A 25,887-nucleotide genomic window follows, 5' to 3' on the forward strand; every position below is an offset into this window, starting at 1 on the left:
GTACCAATATCATGCAGTTTTTATTACTATTGCTCTGTAGTACAGCTTGAGGTCAGGGATGGTGATTCCCCCAGAAGTTCTTTTATTGTTGAGAATGGTTCTCTCTATCCTGTTTTTTTTTTTTTTTTTTTTTTTTTTTTTTTTGTTTTTTTTGTTTTTTTTTTTTTTTTTTTTGTTCTTCCAAATGAATTTGCAAATTGCTCTTTCGATCTCTGTGAAGAATTGAGTTGGAATTTTGATGGACATTGCATTGAATCTGTTGATTGCTTTCAGCAAAATGGCAATTTTTACTATAATAATCCTGCCAATCCATGAGCATGGGAAATTTTTCCATCTTATGAGATCTTTGATTTCTTTCTTCAGAGACTTGAAGATCTTGTCATGCAGATCTTTCACTTGCTTGGTTAGATTCACACCAAGGTATTTTATCTTTGGGTTTTTTTTTTTTCTTTTCTTTCTTTCTTTCTTTTCTTTTTTCTTTTTTTTTTTTTTTTTTGTTTTTGTTGTTAGAGACAGGGTTTCTTTATGTAGCCCTGGCTGTTCTGGAACTCACTCTGTAGACCTTGAACTCAGAAATCCGCCTACCTCAGCCTCCCAAATCCTGGGATTAAAGGCAAGTGCCACCACTGCCCGGCCAAGGTATTTTATCTTATTGGTGACTATTGTGAATGGTGTCATTTCCCTAATTTCTTTCTCAGCCTGTTTATCCTTTGAGTAGAGGAAGGCTACTGATTTGTTTGAATTAATTTTATATCCAGCTACTTTGCTGAAGTTGTTTATCAGGTTTAGGAGTTCTCTGGTGGAAGTTTTTGGGTCACTTAAATTCATCTCCAAATAGTGAAATTTTGACTTCTTCCTTTCCTATTTGTATCCCTTTGACTTCCTTTTGTTGTCTAGTTGCTCTGGCTAGGACTTCCAGTACTATATTGAATAGGTAGGGTGAGAGTGGGCAGCCTTGTCTAGTCCCTGATCTTAGTGGGATTGCTTCAAAGTTCTCTCCATTTAGTTTGATGTTGGCTACTTGCTTGTTGTATATTGCTTTAGCTATGTTTAGGTATGGGCCTTGAATTCCTGATCTTTCCAGGACTTTTAACATGAAGGGATGTTGAATTTTGTTAAATGCTTTCTCAGCATCTAGTGATATGAGCATGTGGTTTTTTTCTTTAGTTTGTTTATATAGAGGGTTACATTGATGGATTTTTTTTATCCCTGCGTTCCTAGGATAAAGCCTACTTGATGATGGATGATTGTTTTGTTGTGTTCTTGGATTCAGTTTGCAAAAATTTTATTGAGTAGTTTTACATCAATATTCATAAAGGATATTGGTCTGAAGTTTTCCTTCTTTGTTGGGACTTTGTGGTTTAGGTATGAGCGTAATTGTGGCTTCATAGAACGAATTGGGTAGTGTTCCTTCTGTTTCTATTTTGTGGAATAGTTTGAAGAGAATTGGTATTAGGTCTTCCTTGAAGGTCTGATAGAATTCTGCACTAAAATCATTTGGTCCTGAGCTTTTTTTGGTGGGGAGACTTTTAGTGACTACTGCTATTTCTGTAGGGGTTATGGGACTGTTTAGATGGTTTATTTGCTCCTGATTTAACTTTGGTACCTTGTATCTGTCTAGAAAATTGTCCATTTCATCCAGATTTTCCAGTTTTGTTGTGTATAGGCTTTTGTAGTAGGGTCTGATGATTTTTAAATTTCCTCAGTTTCTGGTGTTATGTCTCTGTTTTCATTTCTAATTTTGTTAATTTGGATACTGTCTCTGTGCCCTCTGGTTAGTCTGACTAAGGGTTTATCTATCCTATTGATTTTCTCAAAGAACCAGCTCCTGGTTTTGTTGATTTTTTTTTTTTTTTTTTGGTTTTTGGTTTTTTGAGACAGGGTTTCTCTGTGTAGTCCTGGCTGTCCTGGAACTCACTCTGTAGACCAGGCTAGCCTCGAACTCAGAAATCCGCCTGCCTCTGCCTCCCAAGTGCTGGGATTAAAGGCGTGCGCCACCACCGCCCGGCCATTTGTTGATATTTTGAATAGAATAGTTCTTTTTGTTTCTACTTGGTTGATTTCAGCCCTGAGTTTGATTATTTCCTGCAGTCTACTACTCTTGGATATATTTGCTTCTTTTTGTTCTAGAGCTTTCAGGTGTGCTGTCAAGTTGCTAGTGTATGCTTTCTCCAGTTTCTTTTTGTAGGCACTTAGAGCTTTAAGTTTTCCTCTTAGCACTGCTTTCATTGTGTCCCATAAGTTTTGGTATAAAGAGCCTTTTTTTTCCATTAAATTCTATGTATGTGGGCTTTCCATTGTTTTTGTTATTATTGAAGACCAGCCTTCATCCATGGTGATCTGATAGGATGCAAGGGATTATTTCAAATTTTTTTGTATCTGTTGAGGACTGTTTTGTGATCAATTATATGGTCTATTTTGGAGAAGGTACCATAAGGTGCCGAGAAAAAGGGTATATTCTTTTGTTTTAGGATAAAATGTTCTATAGATATCTGTTAAATCCATTTGGTTCATAAATTCTGTTAATTTCACTGTGTCTCTGTTTAGTTTCTGTTTCTGTGATCTATCCATTGCTGAGGAGTGGGGTGTTGAAATGCCCCACTATTATTGTGAGAGGTACAATGTGTGCTTTGAGCTTTAGTAAAGTTTCTTTTATAAATGTGGGTGCGCTTTTATTTGGAGGATAGATGTTCAGAATTGAGACTTTTCATCTTGGTAGATTTTTCCTTTGATGAGTATGAAGTGCCCTTTCTTATCTTTTTTGATTACTTTTGGTTGAAAGTTGATTTTATTTGATATTAGAATGGCTACTCCAGCTTGTTTCTTGGGACCATTTGCTTGAAAAATTGTTTTCCAGCCTTTTACTCTGAGGTAGTTTCTGTTTTTGTCACTGAGGTGCCTTTCCTGTATTCAGCAAAATGTTGGGTCCTTTTTACGTATCCAGTCCATTAGTCTATGTCTTTTTATTGGGGAATTGAGTCCATTCATATTAGGAGATATTGAGGAAAAATGATTGCTGCTTCCAGTTATTTTTGTTATTAGAGGTGGAATTACATTTGTGTAGCTATCTTCTTTTGGGTTTGTTGGAAGATTACTTCCTTGCTTTATCTAGGTTGTAGTTTCCCTCCTTGTATTGGAGTTTTCCATCCATTATCCTTTGTAGGGCTGGATTTGTGGAAAGATACTGTGTAAATTTGGTTTTGTCATGGAAAATCTTGGTTTCTCTATCTATAGTGATTGAGAGTTTCCTGGGCATAGTAGTCTGGGCTGGCATTTGTGTTCTCTTAGGGTCTGTATGATATCAGTCCAGGATCTTCTGGCTTTTATAGTCTCTGGTGAGAAGTCTGGTATAATTCTGATAGGTCTGCCTTTATATGTTACTTGACCTTTTGCCCTTACTGCTTTTAGTATTTTTTCTTTGTTTTGTGCATTTGATGGTTTGATTATTATGTGATGGGAAGAATTTCTTTTCCGGTCTATTCTATTTGGAGTTCTGTAAGCTTCTTGTATGTTCATAGGCATCTTTTTCTTTAGGTTAGGGAAGTTTTCCTCTATAATTTTGTTGAAGATATTTACTGGCCCTTTAAGTTGGGAGTCTTCACCCTCATCTATACCTATGATCCTTAGGTTTAGTCTTCTCATTGTGTCCTGGATTTCCTGGATGTTTTGTGTTAGAGGCTTTTTGTATTTTTCATTTTCTTTGACGGTTGTGTCAATGTTTTCCATGGTATCTTCTGCCCATGTGATTCTCTCTTCTTTCTCTTGTATTCTGTTGGTGATGCTTGTGTCTATAACTCCTGATCTCTTTCCTAGGTTTCCTATCACTAGGGTAGTCTCCCTTTGTGATTTCTTTATTGTTTCTACTTTCATTTTTAGATCCTGGATGGTTTTGTTTAATTCTTTCACCTGTTTGGTTGTGTTTTCTTCCAATTCTTTAAGGAATTTTTGTGTTTCCTCTTTAAGGGCTTCTATCTGTGTACCTGTGTTCTCCTGTTTTTCTTTAAGGGAGTTATTTATGTCCTTCTTAAAGTCCTCTATCATCATCATGAGAAGTGATTTTAAATCTGAATCCTGCTTTTCCGGAAAGATGGGGTGTCCAAGACTTGCTATTGTAGGAGAACTGGGTTCTGATGATGCTAGGTAACCTTGGTTTCTGTTGCTTATGTTCTTGTGCTTGCCTTTTGCCATCTGGTTATCTCTAGTGCTACCTGTACTGTCTCTGACTTTCCAGTTATCTTACTTGTGTCCAAACTCCTCAGAGTCCAGTTGTCTCTGTGATCCTGTGATCCTAAGCTCCTGGGTGGAAGAATGTAAGAGCTCCTGGGACTCAGGCTGCCTCAGGGATCCTGAAATCCTGGTGCTCTGAGTGCACTGGTTCCTCTAGAATGGGTCAGGATATGTTGTCTTCATGGGTGCAGACTAGCTAGGATTCTCCCCCCAGCCAAAAGAACCAAGTGAGCGGCAGAAGTGGAGTGGTATTCCAAAGGGCAGGGTTTGGGTAGGTGATGGGTTCTGAGTGCCCCAGGCTCCCAGCTGCTGCTCTGGGGTGTAGGGTTGTTGGAGAGGGTTTTTACCCATTGCTCTGAGTGCAGTGGTTCCTCTAGGATGGGTCAGGATATGGTGTCTTCACGGAGCAGACCAGCTAGGAATCTGTCCCAGCTAAAAAGCTGTTATATGTATCCTGTGTTTTGTGTTTCAGATGCTTGGCTATGTAGGAACTTGACTCAACAATGTCCAACTTCATTTAAGGATTGGAATATGTTGAAGTATTTTAAATTGCCACTTTGTAAGCAATTATTTTAAATAGATTCTAGTACTATTAATTTATTTGTGATGAGAAACATATATAGCCATGTATCTAAATTTTTCAAAATTTATTGACAAGAGCAAGGAATTTTCATACATGCAAAGTAACCAACAAGTACTGTTGCTCAGTTATTTCCTTCTCAACAGCCAGGGGTAGCTGAAGGACATAAAATAAGAGGGGTTTATAGTCAACAAGCCTGAGCAAGACACAATAGACCAGAACATGCCCTGCTTCTGTGACCATGAGCCAGAAGGAATAACGTTCATTAATTCCAGTGAGGATTACACACACACACACACACACAGAGAGAGAGAGAGAGAGAGAGAGAGAGAGAGAGAGAGAGAGAGAAAGAAACAAACACATGGCAGTACCTGGATAAGAAAGAGCGATAACTCATGAAGATTATGTATTCTGAACCATTAATTAAACCATTAATAAGGAAAGCCCTCCGATCCACATAGCTGGATACTTAACTCGGCTCGATTTTTCTGCTCTATTTTGGAACTAAAGGTATGCTTCATCTTTTCTAATAATGATTTATGCCTTGGGGCTAGAGTGATAGCACAATGGTTAAGAGCATTGGTTGCTCTTCCAAAGGACCTGGATTAGAGTCTCAATGTGGTAGTCCTCAACCATCCATAACTTCAGTTCCAGGTGTCCCCAACACCCTTTTCTTACCTCCAGGGCCACCACGCATGCACATGGTGGATACATACTTGTAGGCAAATCATTCCCTCATATAAAACAAATAAATCTTAAAAAGTTCTTCTAACTTTGCTCTTTGAAAGAAATAACTGATACAAAACATGGAGTCTTTTCATACTGTATGAGTCTGGTTAAAGATTTTTTGTTGTTTGTTTGTTTGTACTGACTTCTGAAACCAAGTGACACCTGTTTAAAATGGCTAATTATGGGCCACTAGACTCCCTCTCAGCTTCAATACAAAGGTTTCACTGACATGTATAGTGTAATGCTGACTTCTGAGTGTCTTACAGTCTGAAAGGCATCAAAACTTGCCATTCTGGAAAATCTTGCTAATCTTGTCTCATTTCTCTGTCTCTATCTCTGTCTCTCTCTTTCTTTCTCCCCCTCTCTCTCTTTCTGCATATACTCTGATTAAAAAACATTTTGATACTGTATAAATTTATGCAAACTGTGTAAATACTATACACAAAATTTATTAGAGATTGAAATTATTGATTGCTAGTGCTGTAAACTTGTTCTATCACAGTTTCTAGATTTTTTCTTTTTTTAAGGATTTATTTATTTTATGTACGTGAGTACACTGTCGATGTCTTCAGACACACCAGAAGAGGGAATTAGATCCAATTACAGATGGTTGTGAGCCACCATGTGGTTGCTGGGAATTGAACTCAGGACCTCTGAAAGGGCAGATGGTGCTCTTAACCACTGAGCCATCTCTCCAGCCCTAAATTTTTCTGGTGAAGTAGCTTTTATATAATTCTGTGTCATGGCAATTATTGCTAGGTCTTTATTTAAGAGGCCACTTAAAGTGTTTGAACCTTCTAAAGGTACTAGATAGCTGTAAATCTGCATGTAATTACTTCATTTCCAAAGCAGTTTTACTCTTACTGATTGTTTTGAAACTTTTTAAAGGAACTATTATTGTCTGTTACTCAGTAGTTGTGTTTTTATAAGTCCTTATCAACTGAGCAGTCTACAGAAAATCTTCTGACAAGGGAAATGGAACATTGTTGAGATTATAGGACATTACTCACAGGATAAGCAGAATTCATGTCGGGTATGCCTGACATGAAAGTCACTTCTATACCTCAGATGCTTAAAATTGGGCCTATAGAGTGATCAGTACTAACTCACTGATATCAGTCACTTAACTTGCCCTCCCCTCACTAAAAATGTGGGTTCAAATCAGAGTAACCAAGATGACTCTTCCCCTGGCATTTTGGGATGTTTAATTGGCATTGGCTTCAAGAATATTGTTTTGAGACAAGGGGGAACATGGATGTAAAGGTTGAAATAAGGTCATGCTAGGCACGATAGCATGTGCCTGGAATCCTAGCACATGGACAGCTGAAACAGGAAGTGAATAAGTGAATAAGTCAAATCACAGACTCATCCTGCTCTGCAGAGGTGTGGTTGAGCTCAAGGACTATTAATTTTACTGAATTTATACATAATTGGCCACATAGTTTAAGATGAAGGGGTCCACCATTAATCCAATCAAAATGAGAATTAAAGGCCCAGTCAGTACTGATAGCAGAGTAATTAGCTAGTAGTTAGCTAGAGGGACCAAGAGAACAGTTGGTAGCAATTATCTGACTTATGTCTTTATCTCTTACTCCTTTTTAAGTTTTTTTTTTTTGTGCGTGTATTTGTTTATTAGTTCGTTTTTCATTATGCCAACCACAGCAATATTTTTTTTAAATTACTCCTGATGAATCAGCATAGAAACAGGCTTTTCCCAAAACCATGGTTTCTTTGTCTCATGTGAATTCTGAGCCACTCCACTTTTGTAGGACCATTTCTGCAAGGGAATCTAACTGTTGTTTTAATTCAGAAATAGAAACTTTTAATACCTCTAGGTCCTGATCAACTTGTCTATTTAGTTTGGAAAGCACCAGAAGAGGCACATTTAATCAAAGCATTAGTATATACCCACTGTCTTAGTTGGGGTTCCCATTGCTGTAAAGAGACTCATCCTTCTTCATCAGGGAACTGCAAATCAAAATGACCCTGAGATTCCACCTTACACTAATCAGAATAGCTAAGATCAAAAACTCAGGTGACAGCAGATATTGGTGAGAATGTAGAGAAAGAGGAACACTCCTCCATTGTTGGTGGGACTGGAAGCTGGTAAAACCACTCTAGAGATCAATCTGGTGATTCCTCGGAAAATTGAAAATAGATCTACCTGAAGACCCAGCTATACCCATCTTGGGCATATACCCAGAAGATGCCCCACCATGCCACAAAGGGAATTTGTAGAGTCCACCTCCAGTAGAAAGACAGCATCAAGTGGAGGGATGGGGGTTGCCATCCCACTGTCAAAAACTCTGACCCAGAATTGTCCCTGTCTAAACGAACTGCAGAGACAAAAATTGAAAAAGAGACTGAGGGAAAGGAGGTTCAATGACCCATCCAAATTGGGATCCAGCTCAAGGAGAGGCTCCAAGGCCTGACATTATTAATTACTGATGCTATGGTGTGCTTACAGACAGGAGCCTAGTATGGCTTCCTTCTGAGAGACTCAACAAGCATCTGAAAGAGCCAGATGCAGATATGTACATCCAACCAATGGGCAGAAGCTGGGATCCCAGTGGTTAAATTAGGGAAAGGCTGGAAGAAGCTAAGAAGGAAGGTAACCCCATAGGAAGACAATTTCAACAAACCTGGACCCCAAGATCTCTCAGACTCTGAGCCACCAACCAGGCAGCATACACCAGCTGATATGTGGCCCCAACACATATACAGCAGAGGACTGCCTAGTCTGGCCTCAATGAGAAAAGAAGTACCTAACCCTCCAGACACTTGAGGCCCCAGGGAAGGGGAAGGTCTGGTGGGCATGGGGGTTGGGGACCCACTCTTGGAACAGGGTTGTGGGGGAGGGAGGAAGAATGGGCTGAGGAACTGTAGGAGGGTGGACCAGGAGGGGGATAATGGCTGGACTGTAAAAAATATTTAAAAAAAATAATAATAAACAAAAAAAAGGTTGCAATAATGAATATGTATGGAAAATAATGTCATGTGGAAAACAATGTTATTTTTGCTTTACCTAAATCACTCATTAGTAACAAATCAAAATATCAAAAGATTAAGGAATGAAAGAGAGAGAGAGAGAGAGAGAGAGAGAGAGAGAGAGAGAGAGAGAGAAGAGCATGACCAAGGCCACCCTTATAAAGACAAACATTTAATTGGGGCTGGGTTACAGGTTCAGAGGTTCAGTCCATTATCTTCATGGCAGGAAACATGGCAATGACCAGGCCTGCACAGCAGTAGAGGAGCTGAGAGTTTACACCTTTCTCTGAAGCCTAACAGGAGAAGACTGTGTCCCACGAGGCTAGGAGGAGGATCTCAAAGCCCATCCCTACAGTGACATGCTTCCTCCAACAAGGCAACACCACCTATAATGCCATTCCCTGGGACAAACATATTCAAAATACATTTAGTCCAACTTCAAAAGTCCCTATAGTCTATAGCAGCTGAAACAATGTTAAAAGTCCAAAATTCTAAGTCTCTTCTGAGATTCATGCACTTAACTGTAATCCCTTTTAAAATCGAAATCAAAAAGCAGATCGCATACCTCCAATATCATAGAATCATTCCAAAAGTTCATAGTGAGGATATACTGGACCAAAGCAAGACCAAAAACCACTCTGGCAAACTCCAAACTCTGCAACTCCATGTCTGATGTCAAAGTGCTCTTCAGATCTCCAACTCCTTTCATCTTTGTTGGCAGCAACAGACTTCTTTCTCCTGGGCTGGTTCCACTCCCTGTTAGCAGCTTTCCTTGGCAGGTATCCCATGGCTCTGGCATCTCTAACATCTTGGGGTATCCAAGGCAACTTCAACTTCACATCTTGTTCCAGTGTTTGGGATCCACACATTTTGGGCTTCTCCCAAGGTCTTGGGTCACTTCTCCAGCTCTGCCCTCTGTAGCACTCTAGGCTCTGATCGACTCTATTGCTGCTGCTGTTCTTGGTGATTATTGTTAAGGCCAAGGTAAAATGTTAAAGCCTAGGTAGCTGTGACCTGGATTGCCTGCCATTATAAGGAAACTATCTCATATGTTCCTGCTGTTACTAGGAAACTTTCTAATTCCAAGATAGATTATATAATCTGTTATATTCTGTGCCCCTGGAAACCAATCACAATAGTTAGTAGAATTGTTTTGTAAAGTTATCCACAAAAAGCTTGGACCCAAACCAATCACCCAACAGCACTTCCTGTACCTATGTATAAGCTTTTATGGTTTAAGCTGCCCCTGGGATAGACCCCAACATAAGAGAGACAATCTGGAATAAGATCTTTGATTTAAGTAGTGGTTTAGTAAAATTTAACTTCTCAAGTCCTCCCTGGGAACTGACATCTTACTTGGCAGAAAGAGACATGTATGCCGTAACTAATATCACAGTTGGCAAGTTAAGACATGAATGTTAGACAAGTCCTGTCCTGGTAGACAAGTTAGAACATAAATATTTTTAGACAAGGCAAATCCCCTGCCACAGTTTGAATACTCCAACTGATAGGAACAGGATAAATGTATACAATAAAGACACGTTCCTAAGGAAATTCCCTCTCCCTAAATCCTGATTAGTGGAATAACTTGGCACAGATATTTGTAGATTTAGGGTTTAAAAACCCTGAAGGACCTTAACTCAGGGTCATGGTTCAGTTTCCAAATCTGAACCATGGCCCAAATTGACCAGCCCTGGGGCATATGCTCAATAAACTCTCCCTGTCTGACTGAGATTAGTGTCTGTGTGGTTTGTGAGCTAATTCTTAAACCCCAACAATTATCCTATGATACTGGCATCTTAAATTCACTGGTGTCTTCCACTGCAACTAGGCTTCACCAAAAGCTTCTCATAGGCTCTCTTCATGGTGCCAAGCCTCAACTTCTTTGCCTTACCCCTTTAGTCCTGGGCCATCAACTACAACTGAGGCTGGACCTTCATCAATGGCCTTCCATGGCCTCTCACAGTGCCAAACCTCAGCTGCTCTCCACGACCCCTTCATGCCTTCAAAACCAATACCACCTGGGTGATTCTTACACATTGCCAAGTACAGCTGCAGCAGGAGGTACAACCTTGGCTATCTCTGGAAGCAGCTTCTTTGTACTCTGAGAAAACACTCCCAGAAGATTTCACCTCAGTGATGTTGGTCTCTTCTTAATCACTGCTAATTTCTTAGCTCCAGCTAACCAGCATCAATTGTCCCAATAATCCCTTCTATTTTTTACTTTAAAGCCAGAGCCACATGGCTGAAGCTTCCAAGTTCTGCTTCTTACTGGAGCTGGAACAGCCTCCTTGTTCTATTAGATTATTACTAGCTTTCTATTTTCCAACTCCTTCACTGCCTAGGCTTGGTTTTCATGGATCTTGCTCTGTAGATTGACCTTGAACTCAGAGATCTGCATGCCTGTCTTCTGGGATTAAAGGTGTATACCACCATGCCTGGATTTAAGTTTTTCTTTACCTAGAACTTGGGCTGTCCCAAACTGGCCTTGAACTCAGAGATGTGCTTGCCTTTGTCTCCTGAGATTAAAGGTGTGTACCACCATGCCTGAGCCAATGCTTTTCATGGCCACAACCTTTTCATTTTCCTCAAGATCCAGATTAAAAACCTGTGCCTTCCAGGTTAAAAATTCAAATGAACACAATAGGACAATAATGATGCCTAGATATAACTATCCCATGTTCAATTGCAAATGCATAAACAATAATATTAACTGGGTGGGATCCTGCCCCACTTCCTTAATCTGTTTATCTCCATATTCTTCACAAAAATACTACAAAACAGTCTCTAGGCCACATACTAAAATTCTTCTCCTCTGAAAACTCTGGAGCCATGCTCCCACAGTTCAAATCACCCTCAGCAACGAAGTCTTCCATATTCCTACTGGGATTGCCCATTAAGCTCCACTTAAAGCATTCCACTGCTTTCCAAATCTAATGTTTCCAAATCCACATTCTTCCAAACAAAAGCATAGTCACATCTATCACAGCAATACCCTAGTCCCTGGTACCAATTTCTGTCTTAAGTTAGGGTTTCTCTATTGCTGTGAACACACACCATGACCAAGGCAACTCTTATAAAAGACAACATTTAACTGGGGCTGGCTTACAGTTTCAGAGGTTCAGTCCATAATCATCACGGGGGAAACAGGGCAGTGCCCAGGCAGGCATGGTGCTAGAGGAGTTGAGAGTTTTCTATCTTCTTATAAAAGCAAACAGGAGAAGACTGTGTCCTACATGGCTAGCAGGAGAGTCTCAAAGCCCACCTCTACAGTGACACACTTTCTCCAACAAGGCCATACTTTCTAATAGTGCCACTCCCTGGGACAAGCATATTCAAATCACCACATCCACCAAGTAGTTTCAGGGGTTCAGTATTATGGCTGTTATCCATATGAATTAACTTAAGAGATAATAGCTGGCATCAGAATAAGAGGAGGTGCCTAGGCTTTATAAACTTTTGTATGTTAGACATGTCTTAGCCTCTTATACACCCTCTAACATTAATCTGGGTTGACCCCAGCCACAGTGAGTTAGGTTAGTCAATGGGCAGACAGTCTGGTTTGTTCCTATCCCTATATGGGCTGGGTGTCTAACTAAGAGTAAGCAACAACCCTGGCTGATTTTTGTTTGGAAATGATTTACTCTGTTCCCTAGGGTCTCTTCCTGTGGCATAAAGTCCAATTCCCCAAGTTTTTCCTGTTTCCTAAAGGCCAGAATCTTTTAAAAGGAATTCTTCAGGAAGCCTCAGTTTTACAGCCCCAATTTTTGCGATAGAAACTCCCTTGTTTATATCAAGTAGGAGGTCCACCCACAGGGCATGCATAGTATTGTAAAGTGTGTATTTCCACCTCAAAAGATAAATTGCTTTCTCTTTTTTTTCTCTCTATATAACCATACATTTAAAGTTGCCTCAGCAAGTAAAGGTCAAGATGGAATATGTGTTGCTGGTTTGTAGTCACACTAGTTAATACTATCCCTGTTTCTGTCTTCCTTGTTTGGTTTCTAGTCCAGGCTTGAGGGCATTGGGAGTTGTTACATCACCCTGTTATTCATACCCATAGTGTAAAATGGAAGACTCAAGAGGAGGCAGAGGGGCAGGGAATGGACATACAGGGGGAGTGGAGGGCCCCAAGGGCTGAATGAAAGTTTCATTTCAATGAGTCCATTAGGCAGCAGTGTCTGTGCCTTCCACTTTCTTGGCCTGGATGTGATCCATCCACGCTACCTTCACAGCCATAAGAGTTCAGAGAATCACTTTGTAGGGTCTTTTCCAAGTTGGTTCCAGTGTCTCTTTGGCTACCTTTTTGACCCACAGAGTAACATCAGACTCAAACAAGTAGAAACTGGTGGTGAGCTTGGAGATTGGCTGAGTCTCTTGTACAGTCCAATGAATAGACTATATAGAAAAACAGAAGGTCTGTAGTGACTTGAAAAAAGAATGGTTAGCCTGGGAAGCAGTGGAGTTATCTTCCAAATATAATCTCATGGGTGGTAAATCCTTTCCTGTATGGGGTGCAGTAGGTTTAAAACAAAGCAAGGGAAGGGGGCCCACCCATCCTTCTCTGCACTCTAATGAGAATTTTGATAGTTTCTTTTAATGTCCTGTTTATTCATCTTACCTGGCCAGAACTCTGAGGTATATAAGCACAGTGAAGTTTTCAATCCATGTCTAAAGCCTGAGCTATTGAAAGGTATTGGCTATGAAAGCTAAGCCATTGTCAGACTCTGTTGTTAGGGGGAGGCCAAATCAGGGGACAGGTTTGTAGGGGCTTTTTAGCTATTATTTGAGTAGTTTCAGTTTTGGTGGGGACACTTCTACCCACTAGGAAAAGGTATCTACAAAAACTAGCTAGTACTTGTATCCTCCCCAGCAGGCTGGATCTCGTTAAAGTCAGGTTTCCCAGAGTTCACCAGGGTTTTGCTCTCTCATTTAGGCCCTTTCCTGGGTAAGGGCTCTCTGTTTTGGATTCACTGGAGTACAGACCTGGCATCTGGCTGAGACAGGCCGTGCTAGGTTGTGTAATCTAGGCATAACATACCTTAGTCTGAGCAACTCAGAAAGTTTTGTGGACCTCAGATGACCTCTTCCATTGGGAGAATGACCTTTCTCTCTGGTGTCCTCAGTCAACCTGTGTGAGGGTTTGAGCTGTCCATTTCTTCTTCACCATGGAATCTCAGGCAGCATTAGGTTGGGGGTAAGTCATTAGAATATCAATTGTTTGTCAGGTAAGCAAGACAGTGGCCTGGCAGTGGGGGAATTTGTAATTGTAGGGCAAGCCACACAGTCTCTAGCAGGGCCAATATTTTCTAATGTTCTTTTTCCCGGCGTGGGAAGCCCTCTTTCTCTACACATCATATGAACATGTACAGTAGTGGAAGCATAATGACTGTCTGTGGATGCACTGGTGGATGTTGCTTTTCTCCATCTGAGAGCCTGGGTCAGACCTGCCAACTGCTGGTCTCTGTGCCTGCCTTTGAGCCTGAGGTACCTGACTTGTGCTCGATTCAGTTAAAGTAACCCCTACAGCTCCCACACACCTGGTTTCATCTCCTGACAGACATGGATGAGTACCTGCAGGTCGTCAATAGGCAAGAGGGTAGCAGGATTGATGGTGGTGTGTTTCTCAAACCAGACTCCAGGGTGATCCAGGAGTGGTACCTCGTAATTAGGACACAGTAATTAGAGTGTTTTGGTGTCCTTGGAGGAGGGTGTGGAGAGCTGTGGGATAACGTCTTGACCCACAGTTAACCTTGTTTTTTCAGAGCTACTAGCAGTAGCTGCCACAGCTCTTAGACTAATAGGCCACAGTGTCCAATTGTTGGGACAAGTATGTCATAGGGGTTTCCCAAGGCCACAGAGTTCAGGCTAAAACCCCTTTTGTAATATCTTTTGTTTCATGAACAAACAGCTGAAAAGGTTTAGAGAGGTTTGGAAGTGCTGGGGCTGGAGCTGATGTCAGCTGTTTTTAAAACCACACTATATCAGTGACTACTGTTGGTATCAGGAACCAGCTTGGCAGATTGTCTCCAAACTCAGGAATGTCACACATAGGTGACACCTGTTGTCATGGCAACCACACATATTTCCAGAGTCCACTTCCCACACTTACCTTCTAGCAGCTTATGTCACAGCCTAAATAAAAGGCAGACCCTTCCCTACCTTTGACCCTTTCCCCCTTGTCTTTCTCTCTTTCCCCCTTTGTCTCCATCCCCTCCCCCTCCTCAATAAACCTCTGCCACATAGAACTGCTTTGGCCTGGTGTGTTCTGTCTGGATATGAGCTGCCAGTCCAACACATCAACTACCAAACACCAAAGCAGTAAGGATATTTATATCATTCCCAAAAGATTTCATTACAAATCATCCAGTAATAGTGTCCAAAAGTTCTCAAAAGTTTGTAATAACTCTTCTTCAACAGGCACTGACATCCCAGAATAAGATGTAGGACAAGACTTCTACCTTTATTACTCTAGTCTATATGCTTACCACATGCATACCTAAATAATGTCCTTCAATATGCTCTTCTCAAAATGACTCTACTACTAGAAATAATAACATTCTTAAAAATGGTAAAATGCCATTTTTCTCCTTATAAAGGATATCAGATGTTTATTTTGTGAACAAATGCACTGAATACTTGAAGGTAATAGGTATGCTTTGAATGTAAACAGAAAGCACAGATCTTCTAGCTATATGGTGGGAAGAATTTATGGGAGACTCGATGTGACATTTAAAGTTGCAAACATCAATAGAGCAAAAACTGTAAAGAGCCAGGATTAGAGAATTAATATAAGTGTTATGTACAAAGACATCAAAGTAAGAAATGATAAGGGTTGGATAACTAACATTACTTTAGTTATGAGAGAAGAAAATTCGGAAGTGACCCTGACTATTAAAACTGATCAGGATATGCAAGCCTTGGCAAGTAATAATACTGACATTGGTGTTCATTATAAAAACCAACTAAAAAGTTAGATATCTTAAGGATTCAAACAGAAACTCGAATTCTTAGATGCTCCACAGTACGAAGAACTGACTAGATGCTAGGAATACACCGAGATAGATAGATCTGACAGTAAAATGTTCTTTTTCCTGTAAGTCTCAAAGTTCTTCTAGTATTTACCCATAATCAATGTCTTTAAGGTTATGATTACTGAAAACACTTTATTTTCTAAATTTAATTGGCAATCTGTACAAATATTTCTCATCAGAACAGAACAATCGGGTGTTTCTTCATTCTTCCTCAGTTACTATGTTTATATGAGGCCTGTTGATTAATAGCCATCAGAAGCCCAAAGAAGCCAGAAAGAAGTCTGAGCTACCAGTTCGATGGGATGTTGTGTCTCATGGCAGGAATAATACCCATTTGGAACCAGCCTAGCAGAACTTAAGGTCCCAGGAACAGTTAGCGTAAGTTTTCCTAGTGTTTCACTAAGTGTGATAGCATGTGGAACTATTCCTATTTCCACCCTTTGATTCCTGGAACTATGATTCTTGGCTATGGGAGAAACTATACTGTATGTTCACTCTAATTTAAGTCCATATACTGCTTTTTGAAGAACTCTATACCAGCTCTCAAGGCAACAATTGGCACTCTAACTGTGTTTTCAAAAGGCCATTTCACCATTCTATCATGCCAGCTGCTTCAGGATGGTGAGGAACATGGTAAGAATCAAGCAGATTCCATGAACATGGGCCTACTATCATATTTCTCTGACTATGAAACCAGTTTCTTGATCAGAAGCAATACTATGTGGACTACTATGGTGATGGATATGGCATTATTTAAGTCCCACAGATGATAGTTTTGGAAGACCTATTACATGCAGGAAGCACAAATTCATAGCCAGAAGTACCTATTCTTAGTAAGGTCAACGCGTAGCCTATTTCAACAACAAAGTAGTTCAATGTAGTCAGTCTGCCTCCAGGGCTGGTCACCCTGGAGAATAGCACCACATCAAGGGCTCAGTGATGATTTCTGCTACTGGTAGACAGAGCAATCAGAAATACCTGTAGGCAGGTCAGCTTTGCTGAGTGGAAGTCCATATTGTGAAGCCCATGCTTAAACTCATTTTGTTTAATGAGTTTATTAAACAAATAATTGTGGCCACTTTGTTCATTACCACATTTGATAATGGCAGGAATGACCTGGGAAAGAAGCTGCAGAATGGGTCATTCTACCTACTTGGTTTTTTTTTTTTAACCCCTCTTCTGCTAAAGTTTCTTTTTGATGAGCATTTACACTGGGCACACATCCATCTTCACATCCATCACCCATTTAAAGAGATCTATCCACACACTTCTTCTACAAATATATTTCTTACAATTTTTCCAATCATGCCTTTTCTCATAACCATCCAGCCAATCTGTTGTATACTAACCATGATCAGTAAACCATTTCCCCCATCTACCCATCTATCCTTCCATGAAAAAAAAAAAGTGCAATCATGTGTACTGCCTAAAGTTCTGTCACTGTGAAGATTTCCCTGCACCAGTGTCTTTCAGGGTTGTCTTGGAAATGGGTTTCAATGCTGCAGCTGTGCTTCTGGGTGGTACCTGTATAGCATGCAAGCCTTATTCTTCATTCTTTAGTCAACCAATCGTAGGGCACACCCCACAAGGCTATAGGTGGATGCTCGGAAGCAGATGATATTGTAACAAAAGTAGAAACTGCATGCATTTAAGTAACTTCTTCATGTAACTTGCTTGTGCCTTTTAGGACCTGCTCAGACCTGATCACATGCATACAACTTCCAGTTGATAATGGACTACTGCTGTGTGCAAGCTACGTTTTGGCTTCATGGGTTAGATAATACTCAGCTCATGAGGTCCAGCTCAGATCACATGGCACTTTGGTGGCTCATTGTCAAAAGTTTGGTTTCTACTGAGATCCAATATTAGGCCAAGAACTATCACTCAAATAAAGAATTGTTGTCTGCAAAAATCATTTGTCAAAGACCTTAGGGTTTCTTCTGTAACTTATATGTTGGGGCCTGCTAAATGCCCAAAGGGGCATCCCCATCTGCCACTGCCATCTCAAGTGCCCTTGAGTCTGTTGGATCATAAGGTTCTAGTCCTAGAACAGCGTGCACAACAGCCTGGACCTGTTGAAGAGCCTTCTCCTATCCCCGTACCCACACAAAGCTAGCCGTTCTCTGAGTTGCTTGGCATATGGGATGCATATCTTTTTTTTTAAATTTAATGTATATGAGTACATTGTGGCTGTCTTCAGACGTACCAAAGAGGGCATCGGATCCCATTACAGATGGTTGTGAGCCACCATGTGGTTGCTGGGAATTGAACTCAGGACCTCTGGAAGAGCAGACAGTGTTCTTAACCACTGAGCCATCTCTCCAGCCAGGGATGCATATCTTAATCTGTGATGCGAACTATTTATTATGTTCCCAGTTTCAGGCTGTATAATTGGGATAAGATACTTAGAAATTGGCAGATATATATACATCAGAACATGGGATATGTTGGAGGAATCACAAGGGGAGATAGAAGGGGATAATAGAAAGACGAACATAAACAGAATACATATATAAAAATTTTCAAAAAATAAATAAAAATATTAGAAAAGAAACAAATACACAATGATCATAAAATATCGCTATACTAAATTATAAAACAGCAATATTTGTATGTACAAAGAAATAAATTCCAAGCCAGAAATTCAGCATGAAATTTACAATATAAGGTATATATCAATTGGAAAAATATCAAATTAAAATTATAAGATAAAAAGTATTAAAAATAAAAGTGGATGGATTTAATAGCTCATTAACTATCCTTAAGAATAATTGGCAATAGATGCCAAACAACAAAATAACCCCATCAAAAATGGGGTACAGAGCTAAACAAAGAATTCTCAACTGAGGAAACTCGAATGGCCAAGAAGCACTTTAAGAAATGCTCAACATCCTTAGTCATCAGGGAAATGCAAATCAAAACAACCCTGAGATACCACCTGACACCAGTCAGAATGGCTAAGATCAAAAACTCAGGTGATAGTAGATGCTGGCGAGGATGTGAAGAAAGAGGAACACTCCTGCATTGTTGGTGGGGTTGCAAGCTGGTACAACCACTTTGGAAGTCAGTCTGGCGGTTCCTCAGAAAATTGGACATAGCACTACCTGAGGACCCAGCTATACCACTCCTGGGCATATACCCAGAAAATGCCCCAACATATAACAAAGACATATGCTCCACTATGTTCATAGCAGCCTTATTTATAATAGCCAGAAGCTGGAAAGAACCCAGATGCCCTTCAACAGAGGATGGATACAAAAAAATGTGGTACATCTACACAATGGAATATTACGAAGCTATTAAAAATAATGAATTCGAGAAATTCTTAGGTAAATGGATGGAACTAGAAAATATCATCCTGAGTGAGGTAACCCAATCACAAAAGAACACACATGGTATTTACTCACTGATAAGCAGAGATTAGCCCAAAAGTTTGAAACAACAAAGATTCAACTACCAGACGACATGAAGCTCGTGAAGAAGAAAGAACAAGTGAGGATGCCTAGGTCTTTCTTAGAAGGAGTAACCAAATACTCAAGAGAGCAAATATGGCGACAAAGTGTGGGACAGAATCTGAAGGAGAGGTTATATGGAGACCATTCCACCTGGGTATTCATTCCATGTGCAGTCACCAAAAATAGACGCTGATATGGATGTCAGGAAGGGAAAGCTGACAGCAGCCTGATAAGGCTGTCTCCTTAGAGGTCCCCCAGTGTCTGACATACCCAGAGACAGATACTCACAACTATCCATTAATCTGATCAAAGTTCCCAATGGAGAAGTTAGAGAGTAAACTGAAGGAGCCTAAAGGGTTGGTGGCCTCATGAGGAGAGCAACAATACCAACCAGCCAGAGCTCCCCAGGGTCTAAACCACCAGCCTAGGAGCACATAGGGAGGGACACATGACTCCAGCTGTACATGTAGGGGAGAATGGCTTTGTTGGGCATAGGTGGGAGATGAGGTCAATGGTACCTTGAAGGCTGAGCACTGAGTGGGGAGTTAATCTGAGGATGGGAAGGGGGATTGGGTGTAGGTGGGTAAACACCCTCATAGAATCAGGAGGAGGGGGGATGGGATAAGGGGGTCCTGGGAGGTGGGGGGAATGCAGTAAGGGGATAAAATTTGAAATATAAATATAATATCCAAAAAAAGAAGCGGAAAAAAGAAAAGCAGTTAGAACCAACATCCTTAATAAAATGTCAGCCCTCTTTAAAAAAAAAAAAACTATCTTGATAGTAAAATTTGTTTTGAGAATTGTATATTGCAGAATGATCAGCCTTGGTGTATCTACTCAACAAGCAAGCTGGGCAGACCTGCTCAAACCTCTAAAGTCCGGGAATTCCATCTGGAGGCAGTGAAGACACAGCATCAGAGTCTTATCAATTTGCTCTTCCCCCCACTCCTTTTCTAATATCTCAACGCCCATATTCAGCTTGAAGAAGCTAATGAAGAGTCAGCATCCCTATTCCCTGGGCTTGGGGAATAAGGTGGTAAATGTAGGGCTGTCTTTCTAGGGAAAAGTAGTGGTTTTGTGGGAACAGAGAGGATTAGCTAGGGTTTATTGCAAAGCCATAACCTATTAGTAGAAATCAGTATAATTAGTATCAAGATGAAGATATAAATTCTTAAATGGCACCAATTTACTTTGATTATAAATTTTAAGGTTTTCATTGGTACGAGCTTCTTATTGATATAAGAGTGAGATGAATATTGTTACCTCATAGGCATTGTACCAATATAACACACTTAGGAATACAAGGCTTAGACCCAGTCCTTCTTTAACTTTTTTAAACTGAATTGAGATGGTCAGCCTGTGAGTTAAGGGACTACAGCAAATTCATGAGTTGGAGTTTATTGTTAGGGTGTTTTCTATGTTTTACTTAGAAATAGCTGAGTGGAGTTAACAGGCAACAGTCCAGATTACCTTACATGGATAGTTGGTTTTTAAAACATCAGAAATCCTTAGAATTGACATGACAAACATTTCTGTATTAATGTTCATTTTGATTAGAGGCCTGTCTGCTCCTGACAGCTTCCTATATTGTATTCTAAGAAGAAATTGAGCATCTTTGGAGTTACTCCAGTTGTGGTGAGACAGCCACTAGACAAAAAGTGCCTCTTTCCTTCTATAGACAATTTACTGTCCAGAAAAGGACACACTTGCAGAATAGTCCACTGATTATATCTGCCTAGACAGTGTAATCAGCCCTTAATAATTCTGCAGCACTAAGGTCTGTCAGATGATCCTGGGCCAGAAGGCGGAAGAACAGATGCTCCAACGTTTTGTAGTAGAGCGAGTGTCCAGGTGTTCAGAGGTCTCTATAAATTGGCTAAGTTTTAGAAGCTATGCTTTGTGCTTCCCACAATTATAGTTAACTCAGTCATTCTGAATTTCTGACGAGGTTGAAAACTTATAGCCTCATAGCCAATCCTGGCTATTTACCTTGAGAGAAAAGATTTGAGTGGATGGTCTTCAGCTGACATTCATCCTAAAGCCAAGGAAAAAGCCAGGTTCAGAACTAAGTTTTTAGTTAGGATAAATGACAGAGGTTCTGGTTAGTCAACAAAATGATGGACTGGGTATGAGGACTATCTTGTACCTCACTGGTACAAATTGGCATAACTATGCTCTAATTGTATTTTGAGAGAAAAGTTTCATTTTAACAGGAAGGGTGATGTGTAGGAGGAGCTAAGGTAGGAGGAGTACTGAGAGGAAGAAAAGGAGTAAGAAGAGGAGGAGAAGAAGGAGAGGAGAAGCTAGGTGATGAAAGAGAGAAAGAGGGGGAAGACAGGGAGGCAGATGTTCATGTATCTCCACCAGGCAAAGATAGTTGATATATCTAGGTTGGGTAGTGGGTTACATCTCTGATTGAGCAATACCAAACTTATAAAGCCTATGATTAACATTTTTTTAAAAAAATGTATAAATGCAAAAAGGAAAAGGGGGCATGGGATAGGGGTTTTCTAAGGAGGGAATGGGGAAAGGGGATGGCATCTGAAGTGTAAATAAAATATCTAATAAAAAAATTTTAAAAAAAGAATAATTGGCAAATGGTAAGACTGGTAAGAAACAATAGAAATAAAGTTTAAGAAAAATAGAAGATAAAAATAAAAATGAAGAAAGCAGAGGTCAACATAACATGAGTGTGAATTTGAATCTTAGACTCCCAGGGAAAGTAGAAAGAAGCAGAATATATTTAAAGGAATAAATATTTTACTTTTTAAATGAATAATAAGTTTTCATAAATAAATCTATGTGCTCAGTACTAAATTCAAGATATCATTGTATTTTCTAATAATTTCCAGATGCTTCTTTGACATTTCCTACCCTCAAACTTAAAGATACCTTTCAACTGAGTCTATAAGTGATGCAAAATGCTAAGAAATTGGCAAGAGAAATTTAACACAAATATGAAGAAAAGGGAAGACTCAAAGAGTGTTATTGAAGGCCTTAAGTTTGTGTAGAAATTGAATTAAGTATAGGAGGTTGATAGATGAGAGAACAGTATATATTTGTGAACCTATACATCTGTGTGAGGTTACAGAATCTTTTTTGAGTGATGATGAGACCAGTTAATGCTAGACATTTGATAATATACCATCCATTCTCATAAATCTTAAAAGGTAGAAAAGTACTAACTCAGATAAGCTCTGACTATGAGAATGGGCTGCAGAATAAGAATGGACATAAGTATTAATTTTTACAGTATCTCTTCTATAAGGATATTGATTTTACTCTAGATGAAAGGAAGAATAAAGTAAAGTAGGTACATTTAAAAAAAACTACAAATACTCACAAACTGAATCCAGTAACACATCAATGACATCATCCACCATGATCAAGTAGGCTTCCAGGGATGAAGGCATGGTTCAATATATGAAAATACATCACCATAATCTACCATATAAATAAACTGAAAGAAAAAAATCACATGATCATATAGTTAGGTACTTAAAAATCCTTTGACAAAATCTAACACCCCTTCATGTTAAAAGTCTTAGAGAAATCAGGTACCCAAGAAACTTACCTAAACATAATCAAAACAATATGCAGCAAGTCAATAGCCAAAATCAAGCTAAATGGAGAGAAACTTAAAGCAATTGCACTGAAATCAGGAACAAGACAAGATTGCCCACTCTCTCCCTATTTACTGAATATAGTACTTGAAGTTCTAGCCAAAGCAATAGACAACTAGAGAGATCAAGTGTTTATAAATTGGAAAAGAAGAAGTCAAGGTATTGCTATTCATGGATGATATGATAGTACACATAAATGATACCCAGAATTCTACTAGAGAATTTCTACAGCTGATAAACACCTTCAGCAAAGTGGCCAGATAACAAGATTAACTAAAAAAATATCAGCATCACTCCTTTATAAAAATGATAAATAGACTGAGAAAGAAATTAGGTAAATAACACTCTTCACAATAGCACAAAAAATATAAAATATTTAGTGTAACTCTAACAAAGGATGTGAAAGACCTGTATGAAAAGAACTTCTTGTCTCTAAAGAAAGAAGTTGAGAAAGATGTCAGGATGTAAAGATCTCCCTTGCTCATGCATCGGGAAGATTAACAGAGTAAAAATGGTCATCTTAACAAAATCAATCTACAGATTCAATGCAATTCACATCAAAGTTCCAACACAATTCTTTACAGACCTTGAAAGAACAATTCTCAATTTCATATAGAAAAACAAAAGAACCAGGGTAGCTAAAATAATCCTGTACAATAAAATAATTTCTGGAAATATCTCTATCCTTGACTTCAAGCTATACTTCAGAGCAGTAGTAATAAAACAACATAGTGTTGGCATAAATGTAGACAGATTGATCAATGGAATAGAATCAAAGACCCAAAAATAAACCCACACACTTAGGTGCACTTGATTTTTCTTTACAAAGAAGCCAAAACAATACAATGGGAAAAAAAGAAAACATCATCAACAAATGGTGCTAGTAAAGCTGGATGTCTGCATGTAGAAGAATGCAAATAGATGCATAATTATCACCCTGCACAAAACTCAAGTCCAAGTAGATCACAGATCTCAACATAAAACCAGATACACTAGATCTAATAGAAGAGAAAGTGGTAATAAGCTTGAATGCATTGGTACAAGAGACAAATTCCTGGGCAGAACACCAGTGGCACAAGCTCTAAGATCAACAATTGGTAAATGGGACCTCATGAAATGGAAAAACTTCTGTAAGGCAAAAGACACCATCAATAAGACAAAACAACAGCCTACAGAATGGGAAAAGATCTTCACCAACCTTACATCTGACAGAGGGCTATCCAAAATATATATATAAAAAAACTTAAGAAGTTAGACTCCAACAAACCAAATAACCCAATTAAAAATGGGGTACAGAGCCAAACAGAGAATTCTTAACAGAGGAATCTCTACTGGTTGAGAAGCATCTAAAAAAATAACATCCTTATTAGTCATAAGGGAAATGCAAATCAAAACAACCCTGAGATTCCATCTTAACACCCATCAGAATGGTTAAGATCAAAACTCAAGTAACAGTACATGTTGGTGAGGATGTGGAGCAAGGGGAACACTCTTCCATTGCTAGAGTGAAAACTTGTACAACCACTTTGGAAATCAATTTGGTGGTTTCTTAGAAAATTGGCAATATCTCTACTTCAAGACCCAGCTATGCTATTCCTGTGAATATACCCAAAAGATGTCCCACAATACTACAGGGACACTTGCTCAGCTATGTTTATGGCTACTTTATATGTAATAGCCAGAAACTGGAAATAACCTAGATGTCCTTCAACTGGAGAATGGATACAGAAAAGGTGGTACATTAACAGAACAGCATGTCACTCAGCTATTAAAAACAATTGTGCAATTTGCAGGCAAATGGATGGAACTTGAGAATATCTTCCTGAGTGAGGTCACCCAGACACAGAAAGAGATGTATGGTATGCACTCATTTATAAGTGGATATTAGCCATAAAGTACAAGATAACCATGCTGTAATCAACAGACTCAAAGAAGCTAAATAACAAAAAAGGCCCAAGGGAGGATACTTGAGTCTCACTTTAAAGGGGAAACAAAATAGACATCGGAGGTGAGTGGAAGGAGGGAACTGGATGAGAGAGGGGATGGGGAGGAAATGGGGGTGTGAATCAAATGTGGAGAGGGAAGTTGAGAAGGTTGGGAGAGAGAAGGGAAATTGTTGGGGGGGTCATCTCTGGGACAAGCTGGAGACTTGGGACTGGGGAGGTTCCCAGGAGTCTAAGGGAATCATCCTAGCTGAGACCTCTAGTAACAGAGGATATAGAAGCTGATGCAGCCACCTTATGTAGCCAGGAGGGTCTTCCAATGGAAGACACAATTATGGGATCTAATGACAGCTCATGTCAAGGTAGTATATTCTTTTTGACAATTGGTTTTCCTATAGACTATCCCTTCAACCCACCTAAGGTTGCATTTACAAGAAAAATTTATCAGCTGAATATTAACAGTAATGGCAGCATTTGTCTTGATATTCTCAGATCACAGTATCTCCTGCTTTAACTATTTCTAAAGTTCTTTTATCCATTTGTTCATTGCTCTGTGATCTGAACCCAGATGACCTCCTAGTACCAGAGACAGACAGAAATAAATACAATAGAATATCTTGGGAATGGACTCAGAAGTATACCATGTGATGCTACCTTAAAGTCAGAATAACTTGCATTATAGCTGAAATAAACTTTAAATTCCTATTTCTTTTTTGACCTCATGTTTTATTTTATTTTTTGTTTATCTCCATTCATTCACATGGTTATCTGAAAAGCCTTAAGTTCTTCTAGTGTTGGACAATAACTGCTTTTAGAAACTGTAAAGTAGTTACAAGAGAACAGTTGCCCAAGATTCAGACTTTCTTTTTAAAGCTGGAGCATGTCCAGAAACCTATGTAGCTAAGCATGGCCTTGTCTGCCATCAATGGGAGGGGAGGCCCTTGGTCCTGTGGAGGTTTGATACCCCAGCATAGGGGGGATGCTGGAGCAATGAGGAGGGAGAGGGTAGGTGGGTAAGGGAGCACCCTCATAGAGGCAAGGGGGGGAGAAGGAAGATGTGGGATGGGGGCTAGTGGAGAGGTAAACAGGAAGTAAGAAATCATTTGAGATGTAAATGATCAATAAAAAATAGATATAAAACTGGAGCATGTATATTATGTGGCCAATGTCTTCACTCCAACTTGCATATAAGACTAAACCAATCCTCAATGCTCTAACATACTGAAGAAGCCATCTGAGGGGAAGGGAGATGGATGCTCAGCTGTCACATCAAAGGGAGCAGCATCATTCTGGCAGTATCCATTCTTG

General features: G+C 39.6%; 1 pseudogene; it reads left to right on the plus strand.

The window, feature by feature from the left end:
* Positions 1-24,913: 24,913 nt before the first annotated feature.
* On the plus strand, positions 24,914-25,227 carry LOC117694262 (ubiquitin-conjugating enzyme E2 D3 pseudogene; annotated as a pseudogene).
* Positions 25,228-25,887: the final 660 nt, after the last annotated feature.

Source organism: Arvicanthis niloticus, chromosome X (genome assembly GCF_011762505.2).
Source record: "Arvicanthis niloticus isolate mArvNil1 chromosome X, mArvNil1.pat.X, whole genome shotgun sequence".
Lineage (NCBI taxonomy): Eukaryota > Metazoa > Chordata > Mammalia > Rodentia > Muridae > Arvicanthis > Arvicanthis niloticus.